We start from the raw sequence: 23,738 nt of genomic DNA on the forward strand, positions 1-23,738 counted from the left end.
CCGCCGGCCATCGGAGAACGGCCCTCCTCCCCCACGGGGTCCAGAACAGCCTTGGTGGCCCCCACTCTTTACCAGCTACACCTTGGCCGGTGGCCATGAAGCTCCTCCAGTGCAGCAGCCCCCCGGACAGGTCAGACCCGGGCCCCCCCCAATGCTGTCCTGCTTGGACATTGTCCACGCTGTCCCCTCCTCCCTGCCCCCCCTGCCCCTCGGCTGTTACCGGGCCTTCAGCTGGTGGCCCTCATGAATCATTCACAGACCGAGAGGACTCTGCCAGCTTCCCGCAGCCCCCAGGTGATCTTTCCGGGGGTTTGCACCCGGTGCCCTTGAGCAGTCTCTCTCCGGTTGTGCCAAGAAGTGGGTCGGGGTCTGTGGGACCCGGGCGGGGTCTGCAGCCAGGGAGCAGGGCCCTGGGGTGTGTCCAGCGGCTGGGAGGCCTGGTGTCCCCACACTCAGGTGTCACAGACGGCCCCACCTTCCTGACCTGACCCACGGAGGCAGGCGTCCGTGTTTGACAACAGCCCTGAGCTCACAGTGTTTGCACAGCTCCAGGAGGATGTAAAGCACGACGAAGGAGAACATGTGACAGAGGCGGCCAGTGGCCCCAAACCCTCCATCAAGTAACGAGTGAAACGCCTTGCCCTTTATGGAGAAAAGATCCACTAGGCAGCTGCCCCTCCCCCGCGTGCCGGCTCCTTCCTCCCGGGACCTTCATCCTCCAAAGCCGGCAAAAGGGCAAAGCGTGCTCCTTTCTCCCAGGGGTTCTGGAAAAGTCCAGGGCGGGCCTGGGGCTCTGCTCAGCCAGGGCAGGTCACGTGGCCCAGAGCCCGGGAGCAGGACGGGCACCACCTGGCCTTCACTGCAGGGTTGAGGCCACTCCCAAGGGAGACTGGATGCGTCCTCAGGCGGGGGCCGGGGGCTGCAGGGCTGCACACCTCCCCCCTGCATGCTGTGCACCGCCCTCACCCCATGGGGTGCGAGCCACTTGAACCTGGCCCCTGGCTGTGCCTGCAGTGGCTCCCGACCCTGCGTAACAAGGCAGCAGGTGCTAGCGGGCACCTGACTTTCCTTCTCCAGGGCGGTGCTCGCTCGGTCAGCCGAGCAGGTCAGGCTGTAGGGACCCGCGGCAGACTCACGGTGCTTGACCACAGGAGCTTTCCTTCTTGCGCAAGGTGCCCGTCCATGCTGGGTCGGCTTCGGGACCCAAGATAAAGGTGCAGCCAGCTCTCGCCCGGGGCAGCCTCCTCAGGGTCACGGCCAAGGGGACAGAGCTCACTGGAGCTGGCAACGGCCCTTGAGGCCTCCGCTGGGGTGGGGACTCTTTGACTGTGTCCCTGTCACCAGCCAGAGCCTCCAGGTGGCTGCGCCTGCCCCCCAGCAGGCCGGAAGCCCAGTCCTCCCCCAGGGAAGGAGGAAGAGACTGGTCCCACCCACCTTACAAGCGGACCCCTTTTCCAGGGCGACCGGCCCTGCCAAGAATAGGGGCGAGGGGAGGGCAGACGAGGAACGTGGGGTTCCAGCAGGGGTATTATGACGTACTGGGCCCTCTGACCCTCCCTGGGACCAGCAGTGAGCTGGGGGCTGAAGCCCTTTGATCCCCCAGCCAGGCCCCCAGAAGTCTCCACAACCCTCGGAATGCAGGTGGGTTTGTCCTTGACCCAAACAGACCAGGTCTTTTGACCACGTGGAGTGTCTCCGTCCACCTGCGACACGCCCCCGGGCGGGCTGCTCGCTTCCCGGGTTCCTCTTGCAAGCAGGTCACAGGGAAGGGCTCCATCCGGCTGGGGGAAGCAGAGCTGGCCTGAGCCAACCGCCTGCCTCTCTCCTGCGGATGTGGGGGAGGAAGGAGGTGATTGATCACCAGTTTGCCTGCGTGCCGTGCCTTTGCTGACTCCTTCGTAACGGGCACCCCGTCCCCAGCCCTGCCACGGGGACCCCGGGCAGGCCGGCAGCCTCGGGGGGCTTTCTCGGGTGCAGCCACTAGAGGAGCCCAGATCCCTCTGTGGTCCCCGACCTGACGCGGAACAGGGACCCCCCCGGGCTCACCGCCGCCACTGTCCGGGCCCACCGCTGGGGATGCCCGTTCTTCTCCATTGCTGTCTGATGGAGAAGCTTCAACCCGAGCGGCGCGAGGGTGGGTGGGGGCAGGGAGATGGGCTTGGATCGGTCATTTTAAGGCGGTGACCGTTCCTGCTTCTGCAGCCCCTGCCCAGGAAACAGTGCAGGGAGACCCCCCGCCTCACCTTTACTGCGCTGGTGAGCTCCCAAATCAGAAACGAGGTCCTGGCAGGTCCTGGGCCACGGCCAGAGGACAGGACTGCAGGCCCACAGGCCTGTGACCCCGGAAGTGCTTCTGGAAAATAGTGGCAAACACGGACCCCCAGGTCAGCACCACGCGTCGTGCTCAGGGTGACCGCGGAGGCCGGCAGCCGCTGCCCGCGTGCCTATTTCTGAGGTCCTCCTCTGTCCTGCTTTGTCCGGCTCCTGCTCTGTCATGAACACGGTCCCAAGGGGACGCGTCCTTTCAAGAGACCTAGCGTGCAAAATCCAGGAATTAGAAAGAGATGATTCGCTCTCCAAAGGACCTTTTTCTCCAGAAAAGAACACCCTGAATTTGCCAGAAGCACCGATAGCCACGTCCCCGAGTGCCTTTACTGTGTGGTCCGTTTTTTCAAACGGGGACGGAATTTTAGGAGCACATCCGGGGCCTCGATTGAAGGACCTCCGCCGCTCCAAAAGCTCCCGCGGGCGGTGCGGGTGGCTGGCTGGCAGCGAGGCGCAGAGGTGGCCGCCTGCGGGCCGCGGGCTCCCTCGGGTCAAGGAGCATCGGCCGTGAGGAAGCAGCAGGCGGGAGAGCCCGTGCCCTGGAGGGGAAGGTGGGGGCAGCGTTTGACGCTGGTAGAGTCTCACTGAGCAGCTGACGACGGGGTGGGGGGGGGGGATGACGCCACGTGTGACGGCAGAGGGGGACACATGGTGAAAAGGCACACAAGAGGAAGGACCGGGGTCGTGAGAAAATACGCACTGAGAGAAATCCCCTTGGATGTTTTTTCCTTGAAAAACAAACCGACCTCTCTGAGCTGTGTCTGAGCCGTGATTCAGAATTCCACGCTGAGCCTAAATTAAGCAGTGGCACGCACTCACCGGGGTGGGTGACATCTGCTCGCCGTGCGTCTTTTGTGTCCCTCTCCCACCAGGTCCCTCGTGGCAGGGCTGGTGTCCCCCAGGGAGGACAGAGAGTGGTTTCGGAGACTCTGGAGCTCAGTGCCCAGGAACGGAGAGTCCTCCGCTCTCCCGGGAGGTCTGTCTGTCTGGACCATCCTCCCTGCCTGTCTGGCGGGCTGGGTTTAAAACCTTCCATGCAATGCCAAACCAATCAGCACTGCCTTCTGGTGCGGCGAACCTTTTGGACCTTCCCTCCCGCTCCTCTCCCTGTTCTCCCTGACTCGTGTATATGTATATTGTCACCGGAATGCACGTGGGACTTACCCCAGGCCGTTATAAACAAAGAGGCTGCAGGGAACCGACCCTCGGGGCCAGACCGGGCTCCCAGCGTCCATCCTGGAACCTCACCCAGCCGGGGCCGGCTCTCCTGGGTGTGGACAGTGGAACTCAGGAGGGCCAGACCCTCCGCTGCCCCACACCGACGGGCAGGGCCACCGCCCAAGCCGCCATGACCAACAGCACCGCACCAGGTTAGGGACGTTCACTGAACACAGCGACCTGGGCAGCTGGGCTGGCACGGGCTCCTCGTGTGCCCTGTTTGCCCACGCGCGCCAGGCCTTTCCAAAGAGGCCACTTGGTAAAGATAAACCCTACGCTTCGTGTCTGCAAGGGGTGGTCTGGGCGTTGCGGGCAGACATCCCAAGCCCACGTGGCGGCTACGGTCCTGCTCCTGCTTTCTTCTCACGCAAAGGGACACGGAACCTCTCTCGCCTTCTGCCTTGGGCATGTGAAACCAAGGTGGAAGCCGTTCGTGTCATCAGAGCTCGGGTTTTGCTTGGGGGCCGTGTGGGCAGGACGTGTGCAGAGCAGGATCCCGAGGGCCGCAACAGGAGAAGGGACGCCAAGCCACCTCGACCGAGTCATTTTCTCGTCTGGGGTTCTGTCCCCGTCCCTGCAAGACGGGGAGGGTGGTGACGCTCACGGCTCCAGGGCCTTAGCCAACACAGCACGTGGCTCACAGCCTGGTGTGCAAGCAAGCGGGAGAGACCGAAGACGCCACAGGAGTGCGGGAGCTTTCCTTGTTGGTCGTGGCCCGACCAGGAGCCTTGTCCACGTGGGGAGAGGACAGCTAGCTGGACACCACAGCTCTCACCGTCACCTTTGACACCTGGACCTACTCTGCACCCGCCGTGCCGCGTCTGACTCCCGGTGACAGAGAGCCACGGCGAGTGGTGGGTCCGAGGAGCCCAGGTAGTGGGTCCCCCGAGTGCTCGAGCCCCTGCGTGTGAAGAATGTGGACGGAGGTCAGCTGGCAGCCATCCGGGGCTCCCCACCGGGGTCGGGCAGAGAGTCCATTTAATCGTCATGGCAACTGGGCAGGCAGCAGGTGTCCCCATTTTATAGATGAGCAAACAGAGGTAGAAAGCGATGAATAGATCTGCATGATACCGAGTGGACGAGAGGGGGACCCGACGCAGGGAATGCCATCCGGGCACGGTGCCGGTTCGGTCGGACCCCCCTGCCCCAGCCCGCCACACGCATGTGCCCGTGTGTGTGCACACGCACCACAGCAGGTGAGCAGGGAGCAGGGCTGCTGCCGGGCTCCCTCGTGAGCATCTTTTCTTTCCTCTAGGTGGGAACTCAAGGGTTACGCGGCACCACCCGGCCCCGTGTCCTGCCATCATGGGGAAAAAGGCAAGTGATCTCACACGGCCTGCCAGCCAGCACCTATAGCGACCGCTTGTGGGGTCCCCAGATGCGCCTCAGTGGGCACGAGGAAGGGTGAGTGGACCCCTGCCAGCAGTGAGTGACGGGGAAGTTTTGGGGGACGGGGCACAGCCAGGTGCGCAACTCACTTCGGGGGCATTGGAAGGTCAGGAGGTGCAGGCAATGTGCAGTGAGGCCAGCGGGGCCTGGGCCGCGCCCCCAGGAGTGGCTTCCCCGGACCCCTTCCCGGAGGCCACAGTTCTAGATCCCCTGGGGCTGCCCTCTGCCCAAGCCGCGTGCAAAGGCTACCCAGCGCCCTGAGGTCCCACAAGGTCCTATGTGCTAAGGGCACTTTTCTTCCCTCACCGGTGGCTGTCCCTCTGGGCACCGGTGTCCGAATGCTAATCTCAACCCGCTCGGGGCGGCGATCAATGAGTTCCTGAGGCTCTCAGGCCGGCCGGAGCTCCCCGTGCGAGGCAGTGGGTGCTGTTGCTGTCCCACCCAACCCCTCTCTCCAGGCCTCGGCACCACCCCTGGCCGTGAGCTGCTAGGGGCCCAGAGGCTGCTGCGGCTCTGGAAGGGGTTCAGGGCTCTGGGGTACAGCTCAGGCCTGGAGCCCCCACAGGACAGGTCCTCTGTGCACACAGCTCACACCCGAAGTCCCGCAGGCTGGGCCCTCCCTGCGGGACAGCTCAAAGTCTGGACCCCCGTGGGACAGGTTAATGTTCCTCTGCAGCCAACATCCTAGCTTAGCCACCTCCCTTGTCCCGTCTCCCTCTCCCCCATTCCCATGGGAATGAGTAAGGTTGCCACGAACAACCCAGACCAGGGGCTTAAACAACACAACACCTTTTCCACACGATCTAGAGGCTGAAGTCCGAGCTCGGGTGCTGATGGGATTGGCTTCTGAGAAGGCCTCCTCCTTGGCTCGTAGATGGCTGCCTTCCCTGTGTGTCCTCACACGGCCGTTTCTCTGGGCGTCCTAATCGTCTTCCTATAAGCACACTGGTCAGGTTGGAGCAGGGCCACCCTAATGTTTTCATTGTGCCCTAATCACCTCTTTCAAGACCTTGTCTCCAGATACGGTCACATCCCAAGGTCCTGGGATTTGAGACTTCAGCACGTGAGTTTGGGGAACGTAACTCACCTCCTAATGCTCGGTGATTCGCCTCCCCACCAATCACCTTCACAAACTCCGCCTCGGGCTGTGCTTCTGGGGAACCCAGCCTGAGACAGGACCCAGCCAGCGTCCCGCTCCTCCAAGTCAGAAGGTGGGACAGGCGTACCGTCCGCTCACAGGCGGCCTCACGCGGAACGGGCTGTAAGCCGCTGGCACCCCGGAGGCCGAGCTGCAACAGGCATCTGGGCCGCGGACGGGCCTGACCCGTTCTTTTGACTATTTCAAAACGATCGTTGTCATACGTAAACCAATTTGACAGTAAATTTCATGCAAGTAAATAAATAAAACATTAACAAAAATAACCTCTGTCCACAGCATGCCCACGTGTCCTTTTCTTAATTGGAGCGTCAGATTTTCTCAGATAATCGGGGCCATCTAACAAGAAACACGGTCTGCACGTACATTTGGCTGACAGGCACAGTTTCTTATTCCTGGGGACCCAGCGGAACAGAGTGATCATAAATTGCGAGAATGGAAAGAAACTGCTGTGCAGCTCTAACCCCAACCTCTTCTTCTGGCCGGCTAGGGGGCGGCTCTGCAGGGGGGTGGGGGTGGGGGGCTCTCCGGCTGTGTGCTGCTCAGCCAAGGTCGACGGGAGCGGGTCTCCGGGTGGCTCCCAGCCCAAAGCCGACGACACGTGGGGCAACAAATGGTTTAATTAACCTCACGGCTTTCCCATCTGTGAAGCAGAGCTCAGAACGCTCGCCACCGGAGGCCACGAAGACAGGTGCATCTGTGTTTGAAAACTCTCCGCGCCTGGGGTGGGAAATGCCAGTGCTCAGTCGTCATGCTGAGCGAGAAAGGAGACAGCTCAGACCTGCAGGGGCAATCGGCATGTCTCCCCTTGTCCCTTGGGCCACGGCCCCGGTGGGAGGACGCACTGGATGGAAACCACGCGCCCGAGTGTTAGAGAGCCACATGCTGCTTCCCTACACGGAGCACAGACTCTGTGCGGGCGTCACCCCATCCCCAAAGCGATGGCTTAGACTCGTGTCCTGCTGTGTTTGTTGTCCTGTTTCTTTTTTTTTTTTTATTTTTTTAAAGGAAACTTTATATTTTTTTAAATTTATTTTTGAGACAGAGAGAGACAGAGCATGAATGGGGGAGGGGCAGAGAGAGAGGGAGACACAGAATCGGAAGCAGGCTCCAGGCTCTGAGCTGTCAGCCCAGAGCCCGATTCGGGGCTCGAACTCATGGACCGCGAGATCGTGACCTGAGCCGAAGTCGGACGCTTAACCAGCTGAGCCCCCCAGGCGCCCCTGTTGTCCTGCTTCTTTAGGGGCGTCTTCTTCTCAAAGGCAGGAGGGGCTCAGGTGGGATCCGGCTTTGCATCTAAGACCAAGCCACTGCTAATTTTTCTTAATTAAGGAATATTTGGGGGCGCCTGGGTGGCTCAGTCAGTTAAGCATCCGACTTCGGCTCAGGTCATGATCTCTCAGTTCTGGGTTCGAGCCCCACGTCAGGATCTGTGCTGACAGCTCGGAGCCCGGAGCCTGCTTCGGATTCTGTGTCTCCCTCTCTCTCTGCCCCTCCCCTGCCCATGCTGTCTCTCTCTCTTTCTCTTTCTCTCTCTCAAAAATAAATAAACATCAAATAAAAATAAATTAAGGAATCTTTGACAAATAAAAACTATATATAGTTAAGGCATACGATTTTATTTTGATAGTCATATACACTGTGAAATAAAAAATCACGGTTGAGCTAACGAACCGATCTGTCACCTCAAATAACTCTCCTTCTCTTCTTCCTTGTGAGAACACTGGAAACTTACCTCCTTAACAAATTTCAAGTATACAGCATTGTCCTCTGTAATCACGTTGTCATACATTATGTCTCCAGAACTCAGGGCACCGGGGGGTTAAGCGCCCAACTCTTGATTTCAGCTCAGGTCATGATCTCACAGTTCATGAGATCAAGCCCCACGTTGGGCTCTGCACTGACGGCACGGAGCCTGCTTGGGATCCTCTCTCTCTCCCCCTCCCTGCCCCTCCCCCGCTCGCATACACAAGCTATATCTCCCCCCCCCTCAAAATATATAAATTAACATTTTTTAAAAAGTCTCCAGAACTCACTCATGTTGCCTAACTGAAACTCAGTACCCTTGGCCGACACCTGCTCGTATCTGCCTCCCCGCAGCCCAGCCCCGGGAGCCACCGTGGCGCTCTTTGCCATGCAGGGTCCACACGCATATTTGCCTGTCTGCACCTGCTCATCTTAGGGAGAACACTGACCTCGAGGTTCATCCACACTCTCAGAAATGGCAGGCTTTCCTTCCTCGCCAGGCTGGATGATACGCCAGCATATGCATAAACCACATCTTTATCCATTCATCCTTCAGTGAGCACTCAGGTTGTTTCCGGATCTCGGCTATTGTGAATAAAGCTGCAATAAATAAGGAGACGTAGATTGCTCTCTGAAGTCCTGATTTCACTGTCTTTTTTTTTTTTTTTAATGTTTATTCATTTTTGAGAGACACAGAGAGAGAGATCATGAGTGAGGGAGGGGCAGAGAGAGAGGGAGACACAGAATCGGAAGCAGGCTCCAGGCTCTGAGCTGTCAGCACAGAGCCCGACACGAGGCTCGAACTCACAAACCGCGAGATCATGACCCGAGCTGAAGTCGGATGTTTAACCGACTGAGCCACCCAGGTGCCCCATGGTTTCCTTTTCCTCTGGATATGTACCCAGCCGTGAGATGGCTGGATCATCAAGTTATTGTATTTTTAATTCTTTGAGGAACCTCCACGCTGGTTTCCAGAAGTTACATTCCCACCAGCAGCAAAGGCTTCTCTTTTCTCCAGGTCCTTGGCAACACTTGTTGTCTGTTGTCTTGCCGGTAATAGGCGTTCTAACCTGTGAGGAGTGATGCCCACGGGTGAGCAGGAGGGCGCTGAGTGAGGTGTGGCGGACCCAGCTCCGGCGGGTGGCGGGTCGCAGCGGGCTGTGGTCGTGGGGCAGCGTCTCTGTGCGGCCACGTCAGCCGAGGCTGCAGGCGTCCGCGGTGGAGGCGGGGGCGGTCCGGGCGCACAGTGCTGAAGGCCGCCGGGGTCCTGTACTCCTGTTACACGCGGACAGACGCGGTGGCCAGGGGGCCCCTCCGGCTGCACGCGGTGGCGGCAGGGCCCGAGTCTGAGGCGTGGGCGTGTGCAGGGTAGGGTGGCTCTGGAGCAGCGGTTGGGGCGTGGGTGGGGGCTCCGGCCCGGGGGGTGGCTCATTCCTTCCCCGCAGTGGGGCCGGGCCGGCAGCCCTGTGGCCCGGGTGCTGCACTGGCTGAGCCCGCGGGAGTCTGTGGGGTGATGAGGGCTGCCCTTCTTCCACGGGAGGTCGTGCCAAGGGGATCCCTCTCGGGGCTGCGGTGCGCCGGGCTGGGGACGCGGGGGTGGAGGCGAAAGCTTGCTCCGCTACAGGCTGTCCCGGGCTCCTGTGCCCTCTGGGTTTCTGCAGCTTCTTGATGGCAGCCTGGGGCCTCCCAGAGCTGTTTCCGTCAGTCCCAAGTTGTTCACTCGCGGGGGCGGGGGGGTGTTGCGGGGACAAGCCCCCCACCTGCCGGCCTGCGGTCGTCACCCTGCTCCTTCCCTTTGAGGCGGCTTCTTTCTTAAAGGAGTAGCTTGTCTATGTGCTTAGCAGTGACTAGCTAGTGTGGCAACTCACTTATTTGGGGATAGACTCGAGACTGTGTGAGGGGCCCTGCTCCTGCCACTTGATTATTCAGGCCAGGAAAGACAGGTGCAGCTGAAGAAACTTCTGGAGGATGAATCTCAGGATTCAAGGCCCTCCGAAGCATGTGCCCGGGGGCGGGGGAGGAGTGGTCAGCACCCAAGGCCGGGCCTCTGGCGGCCAGAGTCCACTGTAGGATCTGTCTGTGCCCACGGAGGAGGCCATTGACCAGCCGTCACACAGGGCCTGGGAAGACGGGCTCCTGGCCACTGTGCTGGCTGCAGGGGGCAGGGGCCAGCGGCAGGAACAGACCACTGAGGTCGGTGTGGGCACAGCCCCTCCCCGCGGGCCGTGTGGCCTGTCCCCGTGGGGACGTCTTCACATAGCTCAGACTCCCCGGCTGGCTTGGGGGCATGGCATGAACCCGCCAGGGAGTAGCAATGCAGACGGCCGCCGTCACCGGGGTCCCTCGCTGCCAGCGCGTGGGTTTGAAGCGGGTCCCCGCCGGCTTGTCGTGAGGCACGCACGCCCAGCAGCACCCACTCGTTACACCAAAGAAGCAGGTGCCCTTGCCGGTCCCCGGTCGACCTTCCTGGGGCCTCGGGGGCGGCGAGAGCCAGCTCCCTTAAGAGCAGCAAGGCCATGGGCCCAGGAGGCAGGCTGGGGGTGGGGGTGGTGCTTGGGGCCCGGCTCCCTGTGTTGACAGGGGCCAGCTGTGGGCCAGGGCTTGTCCCGACACCCCATGCTGCCCGGGGCCGGTGCGGGCCCTCCCGGGGCACCGGCCTGCCCACCTCGACCCGCCCCAAATTGAACTCTTCAAACAAACAGCACCTTTTACGCATACTTAGTGCGGTGCTTTAAACTTCTGAAGGCACGACGGGACGCGTACTCGGTGAAGTCTTCCCCTCCCCTCCCCCCCGCAGAGCCAGCAGTGTGGCCCTTGTGCACGTGCAACCCTGGCATTAATGAGCAAATAGGAGAGAAGACAAAAGAGCGTGAAGGGGCACACCTGCGGTCTCACCCCTTTTATTCGTGCGCTTTTGTTTTCCGGGCGACACCGAGCTCAGGAGATTCCCTCCCTATCGCACAGTGGCTCATAACAGTCATAGGTATACAGGTCGGGCCCGGGAGCCACCACTGAACACAATGCCGCCGTGCACGTGGGCACGTGGACCTGCGGGGGGGGGGGTGGGCGGGCGGGGCGGTGTGGGAGGGGCCGCTCCCATGTGCCTTTGCAGGCAGATGCGGTGGCAGGGTTCGGGCGTGACGGCATGGCCCGGGCTCTGACTGTCCCCGGCCCCGTGGTCCGGGACGGTGCTGAGGGCCCTGCAGGAAAAGCAGCCGGTGCGGGCGTTCCGACAGAGGGACGTTAGTGCCGGGAACTGGCCACCCGGGTGCTGGGGCCTCAGAGGCAGGTGGCTTGGAGGGACAGGCAGGCCAGGCGATCCCAGCAGCAGGAGCTGCTCTTGGCCACAGAGCCTGTGCCCCGCCCGGCCGTTAGGGCTGGGATGCCATTGGTCCTGGAAGTGCCACGGAGGGGCCACCTGAGCAGGACAGGGACGCACTCCTAGTGGCCGCTGACTCAACTCAAGCAGGACGAGCTGGTCCTCTCCCCTCTCCCTCCCTGCAGGCTGTCCCACGCAGATGGCCAGCAGTGCGCTTGGGAAGTGAGTTTGCAGCCACTGACCCCTAGAAAACACGGCGTGGGCGAAAGCGGGGAGGGAGAGAATGTGCCGGGGCGTGGAAACCACATCCTTGCTACACTGTTGACCTTGGCATGAGTGCGGATGGTCCTGTAGGCTCCGATCCTGCACGTTCCAATCCCCCGAGGCCGCCTGGGCCTGCGCAGGCCTGAACGCACCACCCCCGCCCCCTGCCTTCCTCTGCCGCCTGCCGCCACCAGGCTCCTCTGGCATCATCATCTGCGAGGAGTCAGCCGCTCCTTGTTCTGGGGTCCTTAGTCAACATCCAGTGACTTGGCCAACCTGGTGGGCAAAAGCAGTTCGATCTTTGACACTTTGCTAGGACTGGGCGTATGCAGCCCTTTACCCCAGATTCCTTTCTGGGGACGGTGGGGATCAATGCTGTAGCTGGAAGTCCCCTGCAGTCACCAGGGTGCCAAATGCAGCGGGGGCCGTGGGAGAGGGAATGGGGACGAGGGGCTATCGGGTGTCAGGCCATCTCGGGCTCCTCTCGGGGAGGAAAGGGGATGGGGCAGCCCAGCACCTCTATGACGAGACACGCAGGGCCAGCCCCAGAGAAGCTCCCCTGGGCCCCGGAGGTGACTTTCTTCCTCCACGTGGGAACGTCGGAGAACGTGCTGGCCGGCCCTGTAGACGCGGGGCTGATCCCTGCATTACTTTGCTGGGGCTGCTGTACCGAGGCCCCACAGAGTAGTACGGACAACAGAACGTCGTTGTTTCAGTTCTGGAGGGGCTGGATGGCCAAAGCCAAGGCGCCGGTGAAGCTGGTTCTTTCCAGCCCTCCCCCCGGCTCCTGCTGGTTCGCTGGCTTCTTTGGCGTTCTGGGGCTGGTAGGTGACGCCCCACCCCAATCTCTGCCTGAATCTTCACGTGGTGCTCTTGTACGTGTCTGTGTCCAAATTTCCCAGCGGTCGTATTGGATCAGGGCCACCCCTCTCCAATATGACCCCTCTTAACTAATTACATCTGCAACGACCCGGTTTCCAGACAAGGTCACATTCTGAGATACAAAGGGCCAAGTCTTCAACACACGAAGGCTTTAGGGGAGAAGCAATTCAAAACCTGCAACCAACCCCCTTCGTGCGCAAGGAGTGTCTCCAAGTGAAAACAAAAACAGGTTAGGTGACCATGATGTGAAAGACAGGCCAAGAACGGGCATAAGGAATTCTCTAGAAAGCAAATGCCTGTGATCACAAAACACAGGGAGGACGGCCCTACCTGACCAGTGGTTAAATACAAACCACGACACCTCCACACCATGCTCTCCCTGTCGAACTGGTGAGCTTCATATAGCGGACAATCCTCAGGGCTGGCCACCCTTCCAGCCGACACGCAGGCAACGTCAGAGGTCATTGTCAGCATGAATGTCCCCCCTGAAAATGTCCCTTTGATCCAGCGCATCTATTTCTGGTTACCTGACTTAGGGAAAGATCCCAAAACATGGGGAAATATCGATGCACAAAAATGTTCCTCTCAGGGTAATTAAAAATAAATAGAAGCAAACCAAAGATAGCAAAAGGGATTTTGGTATACTCGTGGGAGAGGGTATTATACGCTCATTACAAATCACATTGAAAAAGAACATCAATGGCCTTGGGAAATACCCACGTGACAATGTTAAGTGATGGGAGCAAGCTGCACACACACATCCTGTATCAGAATTGCACCCAGGGTTTCATTTACAGAGGTGAGAACAAGAGGGACCCATGTTGTTGGAAGAAGATGTTTTATTCCGTACTAGAGAAAGGGGCACGACACCACGTGGGGCCACATGGGGAAGCACCAGGCCCGGGTCGGGAGGCAGAAGCAAGGGGAAGGCTGGGTTTTCTGTAGGAAAGACAAGGCAGGGGAGCCAGCCTAGGACGGGCCAGTTTGAGCCATTCTGGCAGGTTCTGAGCCGCAGAGGTGGTCTCTTGTTGCCCGGTACGTGCCCCAGGGTTGGTCCCGGGTGGGGGCATCAGGGGGACCCGGTGTGGGGGACCCCTGGCCGTCTCTGGCAGCTGGCTAACCCGGGGAGGGCCGCCTGTCCCCAGCCAGGGAGGCCACAGACACCAGGACAGCAAGATTGCAGAAAATACAGAAGTGTAGTTAAAACCACTGGCCCTGTAGACAGAGCTAAACCCCAAGCGAGCAGAAACCCACACTCAAAGAAGACACACTCGTGCACACACACGCACGTGTGCACACACTCACATGCATACATGCATGCATATGCACACATCCACACATGCACACACACACACACACACACACACACACAGACTTAATTCTGTTTTTACAATGTGCAGAAACAGGTAGGACTGGAAGGAAACATTCCAAAAGCGTTGATAGTGTTCACTGTGTGGTGAGTTGAGTGTATTTTCTTCCTTCTGCTTCTTATAATTTTCTTTATTTTCAAATTCCGTGTGAATGACTCTGCATTGTTCTTAAAGTCAGGCTAAAAGGGTTGAAGGCACTTTCGTGGCTGCCCCCTCCATGGCCTCAGTGGGCCTCTGAGTACGGGCCCCGAGCCTCCCCTCCGGCCACCAGGCCTCCCCCGCACGCCGCGGTCCTCGCTCAAGCAGCTGTGACTCAGCGTGCTGGCATCTCAGCCCCCAGGAGGGAAGGAAGTACAGGAGTGGAGGGCGAGATGTGAGCCGTGAAATGGAAAGGAGGAACCACGCCTGGATCGTGCTGGTGACTAATTATCAGCTCTTCTGTATATAACGTCGCGGGCCCTGCGGAGCGAGCGCCCGGGACAGCACGCTCCTCGCTCACAGGGGACAGGTGCCACCTGCGTCCCTCTCCTGCCCTTGGGGCGTGAGGATCTGGCCAGGGGTTGGCCACCACCCTTGGCCAGAGAGTTCGGGGCACTGTCAGGGAAGCCAGGACCCCAGAGTCCAAGCCCCTTTGTCAGAATCCCAACCAGAGCGGCCACGTCCTCTGACGGTCCCAGGGTGTGACTGTCCCCCAGCTCGGGTGACCGGGAATCCTGGTTTCAGCATTAAAGCCCTGTGTCCCCTCCGGACTCCCAGGGGCCCAACCCTCCCCTCAGGGTCCCGAGCCCTGAGAGCAGGGGGGGAAGGGAAGGGGGGAGAAGGGGAGGGGAAGAGGGGCAGAGGTGAGTTTGGGGGTGAAGACAGTAACGCTGGGAGGATGTCCCGAGGTGACCCAGGTACCTCCCGTTTCCAGACCCTGCCTCCATTCAGCTGTGACCTTCAAGAGGTCAGTTCATGTGCAGAGGAGTCAAACCTTTTATTAACATTTTCTCAGGTACTTTCAACCACAGTCATTACGCGGGGGCGCTTTAGAAATTACAGCGGAATACACTTTTGCTAATTGATTGGATTCACTGCACCTATGCAAGGTCTACACACATAGCAAACATGTAATAAAAACTACGAGGCTAGACAGTTTTTCACGCAGAACTGAGAGAACCAGACATCTAAACAACCCCCTTCGCCTCGAGGCATTTCAGGGATGGCTCGGAGCGGGCCAGCCTCACCCTCACACAGGCTCAGCTATCGCGGGGCTGATGGCTCCCTGCCTGACCAAGTGCTCTCCGGAATGTTCCACACTTAAGCAGGGATGTGGGAAGGAGGAGCCCGCCGAGCCAGACTTCAGGGTCTGTGCCCGACAGTTCCCGATGGCGCCTCCTACTTCTCCCGGAATCGGCTTCCAGGCTCTGCCTCTGGGGACCTGGCCTTTGTGTGTGCACGTCGGCCCGGGTGGGTGCGCAGGCTGAGCCTCCGACTTTGGCTCAGGTCACGGTCTCACAGTTTGTGAGTTCGAGCCCCGCGTCGGGCCGGGTGCTGTTAGCGCAGAGCCTGCTTTGGATCTTCTGTCCCCTTCTCTCTCTCTCTGCCCCTCCCCCCTTGGTTCTCTCTAAATAAATAAATAAACTTTAAAAGGAAAAGGGGGGGCCCCCACGGCTCACATTCCAATATGACCATGTTCCCCGCCTTCCTCGGGGCACAGGAAGAACACCTCCTGGCAGCCCAGAGGCCGGAGCTGGGTCCCAACAGTGCCACGTGGCACCCAGGCCCTTGCCCTGCGGCCTCAGTTTCCCCAGAGAAGGTGAGAGAGGCTACCCTCTCATCGTCTTTGTCCGCAGGCAACGGCTGCTTTCATCAAGGCCACCGGGTCCCGTCGACACCACCTGCACAGCCGGCTCCCTACTCAGCCAGCCCTTCCCGACAGGAGCCCCATAACCAGCCCCGTAACCCACGGTGCCGAGCAGGCGGGCGCACCTGCCAGGCTGCGGTCCCCGCCCGTCGAAGGGGCTGCAGAGTCCGCGCGGTGCCGGCTGGACCTCCTCTCTATTCAGTCTTGCCCGCTCCCCTCGGGGGCAGAACAAGGCACCGCCACAGAGGACGCATGCTTTAATCTAGAAGACCGATCTTTTACTCGGGCCTCTGCCAGCCGCCGTGTGCCCGGGACGACGTGCGGCAGTTTTCAGAACGGCGGCGAGTCTGTGGTTGTGCGGCGGCCGGGTTTGAAGTGGCCGTCAGCGGGGGAAGCACTGAGGGTGAAACTGGTTTCCTGTCCTGGAACATTTGGGGATTTTGATCACACTCTCGGCCTCTGACAGCCTCCGGGGCCTTTGGAATATTCCGGCACGGCTGCCGGGTCCTAAGGCTCATCTGTTGCCATGTGTGGTTCTGGGACCCTCTGGAGGGGTTGAGGGCCGATCAGGGCCTTGAGCCACAGAGGCACCGAGGGGAGGGCCTCGGGTGTGAGTGGCAGGGCCTCTGCGAGGCGCAGGCCACATGCAGGAGCAAGGCTAGTGTGTGTTCTGGGCTCCGCTGGAGACACTCTAGGGCAGGGTCCACATTCCTGTCCCGGTGGGGGCTCTTTCTCTCCCTCTGCAGATGGGACTCCTTCAGCTGCCTGGAGGAGGGGGTCCTGGCCACGGCCCCCCAAGGCCTGCAAGGTGGTCCAGCTTCAAGACCCCAGAGGAACTACAGCCCCTTCCTCCCCATGTCCAGGGATGGCCCCGAGGCTCCTGCTGGTCAGCCGCCCCCTGGGCCAGTGCACCTGCCGGGAGACGGTGCTACCTTGGCCAACCTGGGGTTGCCGTGCGGGTCTCTGGGGTCCTTGGGGGCTGGTTCTGAGACGGGCTGCCTCCAGAACCACCCAGAGTCGGACTACTCCTGCTCCCAAAGGAACAGAGGGTGCTGCTGAGGTCAGGAGGGTGTCACACAGATCCAACAGCCACTACCAGCTCCCCCCGCCCCCATCGACAGCCCCAGAAAACAGAAGCAGGAGGTGCGTCTGAGTGCAGGGCTGGGCCTCGGACCAGTCTCTGCCACTGCGGTCGTGGACTGGGCAAGTCCCCCGCCTCTGGGACTGTCACCTCGTCCTAGCCGAGAGCGTTAAACTCTGAAGTCTGCACTCTGCCCACAGGCTGTGCTGCCACGGCCCAGGTCTGGCCTGTTTGTGTCTGACCCCTGGCCAAGAAGAGTTTTAACATTTTATTTATTTAGTTATTTTTAAAGTTTATTTATTTATTTTGAGAGGGGCAGAGAGAGGGAGGGAGACACAGAATCCACAGCAGGCTCCGAGCTGTCAGCACAGAGCCCGACTCGGGGCTCTGAGCTACCAACCGTGAGATCATGAGCTGAGCCAAAGTCAGATGCTCAACCGACCGAGCCACGCGTGTGCCCCGGTTTTAATATTCGTAAGTGGCTTGGGTGGGGGGAGGGGAAGACGACCTGTGGAGGTTGCACCCAAGTCAGATTTCAGGTCCATAAATAAAGTTTCATTGTGGCACGGCCACGCCCACTTGTTCACGTCGTGTCTCCTGTGACTTTTGCAACAGAGAGGATGCAGCAGAGACCGCCGGCCACAGAGCCTAAATATTTACTCTCTGGCCCTTTCCAGAAACAGTTCGCAGAGCCCTGGGCTAGATCGATGCTCCCCACGCCTCCGTCACCCACCGGCCACGGCAGAATTTCAGCCGGGCCGGTCCACGACGCGCCTGGCGCTTTCCGTTCAGCCAGCCCGGGGCTAACGGCCCTCCTCACCAGTCTCGGCCACAAGAGATGAAATCCTTCCGTCGAGGTTTTGATGCTCTACGCTTTTTGCTAATGTGCAGGAAAATCCACACAGGACTTAAAAAGCTGACGCTGCGTCCGATCCCTGCCGCCCCACACGGCGCCCCGTGGCCTGCTGATCTTAAGGCCTCTTCCGCCGGATCCTGGGCTTCTGTGGCCCTGATGCCCACTGTCTGCCTGTGGTCACATCCGTCATCGGCCTAGCAGATGTCCAGCCTCATGGGGTCGGAGCCGGGACACTGTGCAAGCAGGAGGGCCTCACCCTCTTCCCCGAGCTCTGGCTGACGGGAGCGTGAGCCGCGTGGGGGCAGGTGGGGGCAGGAAGTTTGCTCCGCTGATGAATCAGTGGGGCCAAGCCTGGGCTTCCGGGGTCATGTTTCAGTTGGTGTGGGGCCAGACTTTCCCGACTTCCCAGCAGGGTCCTGGGGGCAGGGGGAGGCCCGTGGTCCCAGCCATAGAGCCGGTGGGGGGCGGGGGGTGGGTGCCGGAAGTACTTTGGTGGGAGATGGCTGGGGTGGGTGTGAGCCACGTGGAGGTGGTGGGGGATCCGTGTGTGGTCCTCAGTCCCCGCTAGGACTCAGACCACCTGAGCCCTCGTCTCACCACTCCTGCCTGTCTGTCGTAAGGGGCCAGAGAGTTCTGCAGACTCCACTTTCCCCCAAAACCAACAGTGGACGATGCTCCCAGAGGGGAAGGAGGACCCGGGGAGGGACGGCTCTCCTTCCCACTCGACGTGGCCCGGGTGCCACGGGACCGTGGGACGAGGAGATCCCACGTCGGGAACATTCCGCTTGGTTTCCATCTTGGCCCAAACGGCGGAGTGCAGACGTCAGAGCGTCGAGGACGGAGCCAGGTGGCACCATCGTTCCTGGCAGGGGACTCCACCCGCAGCGGGCCAGGAAGCAGAGGCGAACAGAACGAGCCGCGTCAGAGGCAGGCGGTGGCCCACACCTCCGAAGCCGTCTGCCTCGGGAGTTGGGATTCACACACGTCCTCCGGCAGTGCCGTTGGACCAAGAGCCTCCCACGGGCCTCCCAGAGAGAGGCGCTCACTCCCTGTCCCTGGCAGGCCCGCCTAGAACGTTCTCTGGGCTTCCCACTCTGCTATCTCCCAGCCCAACTCAGCTCCAAGGTGGACACGGGCGACTGGCCATCGGACGACTGAGCGGGACACCAGCTGGAAACCTCTGGACCGTGGAGGCCCCACATACTCCACCTGAGGCTGGCCCGCCACTCACCAGGCATTTTCAGCCCTGGGGAAGCTTCCAGATTGTGGAAGGCAGAGGAACACCTGTCAGGAAGAGACCCTGTCTTCCAGACAGGTGGAGAGGAGTCCAGGCAGACTGGGGTGGCAGGATGTCAGCAGACCCTCGAGAGGGGTCCCCTGGAGGCTGGAGACCCAAGGGGAGCAAGCAGGAGGGTGAGGGTCAGGGCTGCTTCCTGAAGGAGGAAGGGGGCAGATATAAGAAGGGAGAGCCTGGTCTGGAGGGGCTCCAGGCGGAGGAGAGCTTTCTAGAAGGAGAAAGAAAGGGAAAGCCCCCCACACACTCACAGGCTTGTGATCAGACCTGAGTGTTTCCTTATTTAAATGCCCCAGTTACCCACATGGCCACCACTTGGTTCCCACGGGCCCACGGGGTTGACCACCTGTGCCCCCCAACCCCCACCACCACCACTCAGGCCTCAGGCCATCTGTTACTTAAACCTCTGCTCCTGCTGTGGAAAAAGAAACAAGGAACCGCCTTCCCCCAGCCAGCCCCAGGACAGCTCGTGTCAACTCCAGCGGGCCCGCAGAACTCTGTCATAGGCGTGACGGCAGACCTGGTCCTCAGAGCCCCAGGCAGGAAGCAAGCTTTTTTACCGACGTCATCCTAGGCAACTCGCAGAATCATCTCCCAGAAACAGGGGACGTGGGCCCAGCAGGGTGAGCCAATGGCCTGAATGAGGTCCCAGGGGCCCGGGGGGCCCAGCACCTTCCCCTGCCGCTGGACCTGGGATCTACGGGGGTCCTCGTGGGTTCAGTCCCACATCCCGCAGCCCCCCAGCCAGAAGGTGGCCTGATCGCTGCAGGGGCCGCTTTGAAGAGGACGAGGGCTCGCGAGCAGGGGAGGCTCTGGTGGGGGCTGGGGCCCAGGAGCGTGTCCGTCCAGGTCTGAGGGACCCCGGGCGTCCAAAAATTAGGAAGCAAGCTGTCCGTGCCCGTGTAGCCACTTTCAGGACCGCCGGGGGCCCACACATGCGGGAGGCTGTGGTGTAAATGTCACCAGAAGGGAGGGCAGCCTGCTGGTGCCCTTGTGGCCTTCCCGCGGGTGCCTGCGCTCAGGGCAAGGGGGCCCGGGGGCAGCCAGAGAGCACGGCCACAGCGATCTGTGTCACCGTTCATCTGTTTGTCGTGTGGATTCAGGCAAAGCTGTTAGGGAGGGCCTACTGTGCGCTGGCATGTCACATGACGTCCTTCTAGGCCTCGATTCGGCTCAGGCTCGAGAGAGGTTCCGGAGCCCAGAGCCAATGATGAGCCGGTACCAGTTACCAGGCGTGGAACACCCGCCAAACCTCACGGCCAAACTACCCCTGCTGTGGCCACGCCTCGCTGTGGAGAGGCGCATACCGTGGGCTCCATGTGCCCCCCTTCCACGCGTAAGAGAACCGGGGCCTGGAGAGGGTAAGCAGGGGGTCAGGCGTCTAGTGAGAGGCTGAGTGTAAAATGCAGACCTTCCGGCCCAGGCAGGGCCTCTCTCTCTCTCTCTCTCTCTCTCTCTCTGTCTCACCGATGAACGCTTCTCTGGCAAAGGCCCTGTGAGAACCTGGAGCCCAGAAACGCTCCCTTTCAGACCAAACCTCCCGTGTGGGCTGGTGGTCAGCCTGCGGGCCAGGACTGGGGCCCGGCTGGGATGCCTGTGGCTCAGAATGACCACGCCTGCCTCCTCCTGGCATTGGTGTCGGGCCAGGGGCTCCTGCTGGCCTCCTTTCCCCAGGTGCCCTGGCTTCTAGAACATTCAGGCTGGCGGGGACAATATGGGAGGGCTGCTTTGTGCCGGGAGCCACAGGCCAGGCTTCCTCCTTTCCACGGCGTAGAAAGAGCACAGCATGTGCTTTGAAGGGCACCGATGTGTACAGAGCACTTAAAGGAAAACCTCTGACTATTTTCTCAATGGAAGAGCAAATATTGACGTCTTATAAACTGAAGGGCAGGTTGGAGTGTGTGCGGATACCGACTTTGGGGCGCTGCCATGCGGCTCCACGGGGAGCCGGCGGGAAAACAGACGCTGGCGGCTTGGCCGCTGGGCCAGAAGGACCGGAAGAAATGCCCCCTCGGTTGGGGGCGCAGAGCTGGGCGCCCGGGTCTCCAGAGGGAGGGGAGGGTGGGGGCGGGCGGCTGGTCCGCTCAGCCCCTCCTGCCGGCTTTTCCGTCTGGAAAACCAGAAGTGGGGTGGGGAGGGGCGTCCTCCCATTCCTGGGGCGGCTTTGCTGGGCCTGGGGGAGCCCCTGCTAGGCTCCTCTCTCCCCCCAGCCCCGTCCCCACCTGCACATGACAGCCGACAGCCCGGCCACGTGGACAGCGTGACCATCGGCCGACTGCCCGCCGGCCGATGCGGACTGTGCCAGTTGTTTCGGTTACTAGAACAAAACAACACAAAGGCCAACTTCAGCCCGGAGAGCAGAAAGAGGGCAGCGGAAGGGAGGCCGTGGGCGGGGACGCCCTGCCTGCAGAGAACGGCTCCCTCCCGACGAGCCGGGGCGCCGGGGGCCAGGTGGGCTGCCGGGCCCGGGGGACTCTGCCCTGCTGGCCTGAGGACACAGGGCTGCCGGCGAGTGTGCGGGTCGGGGGGTCGGCCCACTCCCGCGCGGAGGATCGGTTCAGGGGCCAAACTCCAGGAGCGCCGGCTAGCCTGGAGGTCTCCCGCAAGGCCCAACCTGCCCTGTACGTCTTTCTGCCCAGAGCTCAGGCTGTCTTCCGTTCCGAGCCCGCTGCAATCCCGCTGCTCTGTTCTGGACGCTTCTGCCGGCAGTCCCCATCAGCTCCGTGCCTGCCTCTCGACCGTCCGCGTGGAGAAAGGCCCAGAGCTGCGTGGGACGGCTGCTGGAAACATCCAGAACAGCGCGGCAGGATTGTAGTGCAGGTCAGGAAGGAGAGCGACGGCAGCGACAGACAGATTTAGTGTTCAGAGTCAGCACTCACCAGCCCTTGACCGTGTGAGTGACCCCGTTTCCTGAGGCCGTGATTCCGAGACGGTGCTGGAGGGTGACCCCAGGCTGCAGGGACCCCGGACCCGTGTCCCCACAGCGCAGCAGCAGGTGTCTCTCCCTCGGGCGGAGCCCTCGGACGGGAAGGGAGAGATCCGGCCTCCCAGCCACCCAGGTGGTCCTGCCGCAAGGCAGAACGCCCCACAGGCCCTTCCACGGGGAGGGGCTCCCCGCTCCAAGGGCCGCCCACAAGGGTGACATCGCAGTGGCCGAGAGGAGAGGGGCTGCTGTGTCCCACACCCCACTGTGTGACCCCCAGGGTGAGCTCGGGCTGTGCGACAGGGTTTTTCTCCATATGCCCCCAGCCTGCCTCCGCCCCCCCAGCCCGCACCTGCCACGCCCCGGGGTTGTTTGCCCGTGGCCGGTCCAGAGCGTCGGGACTGTGCACTTCCCGGCCCCGGTGCCGGTTGAGGGCAAACGTGGCCGGGAGGTAGGCCCTGGCATCGTTGTCCTCGGCTCCTGACGCGTCCTTCCACCCGGACCCCCCACTGCTGTCTCACTGTCACCCTCCCGGGTGGCTACTCGTGGCCCCTGGATATTCTGTTCTTCCGTGGCCATCAAGTCCAGGCCAGAGGGCTGCGGTTCTGCCTGCACGGTGTCGGGGGGGCAGGAAGAGAGGAGAGGGTCCTCGTGCTGTGCTAGAAGCGGTCAAATCCCGCCAAGTGCCCTGTCGACTGAAGCCAGTGCTGATCCGAACGTGGAAAGCAACCACACCCACGGTGCGTGTGTGCCCATGTGAGAGTGTGAGCGTGTGCGCACGTGCTCACACTCACCTGCATTTGTGCGTGCACGTGTGGGTGTGGGAGCGTGTTCACGTGCGTGTGTCTTTAAGGAAGAACAGAACATCCCGCCAGGCTGGCCTCTTCCAGGGCAGTCAGGGTCCCATGGTGGCTCTCATCCACAGGCGTCCGGAAGGGCACCCCGGGTCCTCGTGACCTCCGAGTCCAGCTCCCCACACTCCCGGGAGGAGCCCTGGACACGTGTCCCGTGTCTGAGAACCGCCCCGGGAAGCCAAGGAGGGCCGGACGGTGCGGCTCCAGGCGGAGGCCAGTGCACGGGGTGGGGGGGGGGGGGGGTGTCCTGCCCCAGCCCTGCGGGATGCCGTGCGGAGGCTGCCACGGCCCCTGCCCCCATTCGCCCTGGGGTGGGTTCATCTGGCCTGACTTCCTCCCACGCTGCCAGCGCCACTCCAGGCAAATAGCCCTGCCCGGAGCCCAAGGACCCCAGGCACCCTCTGGCTGGGGACGTGGGGCAGGAGGTGGCCTGGCAGGCGACGTCTGAGGCCCCGCGGCGCGCGGCTGACCTTGCCAGGGGCTGCGGGGGGGGGGGGGGGCGGGGCTGGCCCCTCTTGACCTCCGGGGAGCCCCACATGCCACGCTGGCCGCCCTTTAAAAAGCAGCTGATTATCTCAGATGCCAGGCCCGCTGGAGCCCTCTGCCCGCCACCCTCCCCCCTGCCGCCCCCGTGCTGGACCACAGAGCTGCCGGCTGAGGACGGTGGCCGCCGCTCAGAGAGCTGGAAGCTTTTGATTTGCGTCAGTGTCGAGCTGGCCAGGAGGAGCCTTCACGCCGGGCGCCTGGCAGCCTCATAGGGTGACGGTGACATCACAGCTCTTGGTCACCAGCCCTGCGGAGCGAGGGGAGTCCCGGGGGAGAGGCAGGAGGCACGCTCGCCCGGGTGCTGCCCGCTGAGCTGGCATTCCGGTCTCCCCAGGAGCGGGGCGGCTCAGGCCATGGAGTTTCTAGAAGCAGTTTCCATGATGCAAGCATCCCGGGGTCGGGCCCCAGGAGGAGGGAGCAGAAACGCATTCTCTCCCGCAGCGGGCTCCCCACAGCCACCAGAGGCCTCTGGCTAATTGAGGGACTTGGCAGGAGCCCCGGCCGCCACGGCGAACCTGCAATTTCACGGAGATGAAAGTGTCCCCTGAAGACCCTCCTGGAAAACACAGGGACTAAAGCTCGGGGAGGAAACGTCCGCTTCCCGATACCTTCTCTTTGGTGTCCCGTGGAGGCTCCAGCCCGAGCCGGGTTCGGATTGAGCTGTGTGAC

The 23,738-nt window shown here is 61.5% G+C and overlaps 1 long non-coding RNA gene across 1 annotated transcript; it reads right to left on the reverse strand.

Moving 5' to 3' along the window:
- Nucleotides 1-16,862: 16,862 nt before the first annotated feature.
- On the reverse strand, nucleotides 16,863-22,737 carry LOC128777220 (uncharacterized). Its single transcript, XR_008422393.1, has 2 exons — nucleotides 22,464-22,737; nucleotides 16,863-18,885 (listed from the first exon to the last, which is right to left on the reverse strand). It is a non-coding gene; the product is annotated as an uncharacterized LOC128777220 (long non-coding RNA).
- Nucleotides 22,738-23,738: the final 1,001 nt, after the last annotated feature.

The sequence above is a fragment of the Panthera pardus genome, unplaced genomic scaffold (assembly GCF_024362965.1).
Source record: "Panthera pardus isolate Hobbes unplaced genomic scaffold, ASM2436296v1 HiC_scaffold_16, whole genome shotgun sequence".
Taxonomy (NCBI): Eukaryota; Metazoa; Chordata; class Mammalia; order Carnivora; family Felidae; genus Panthera; species Panthera pardus.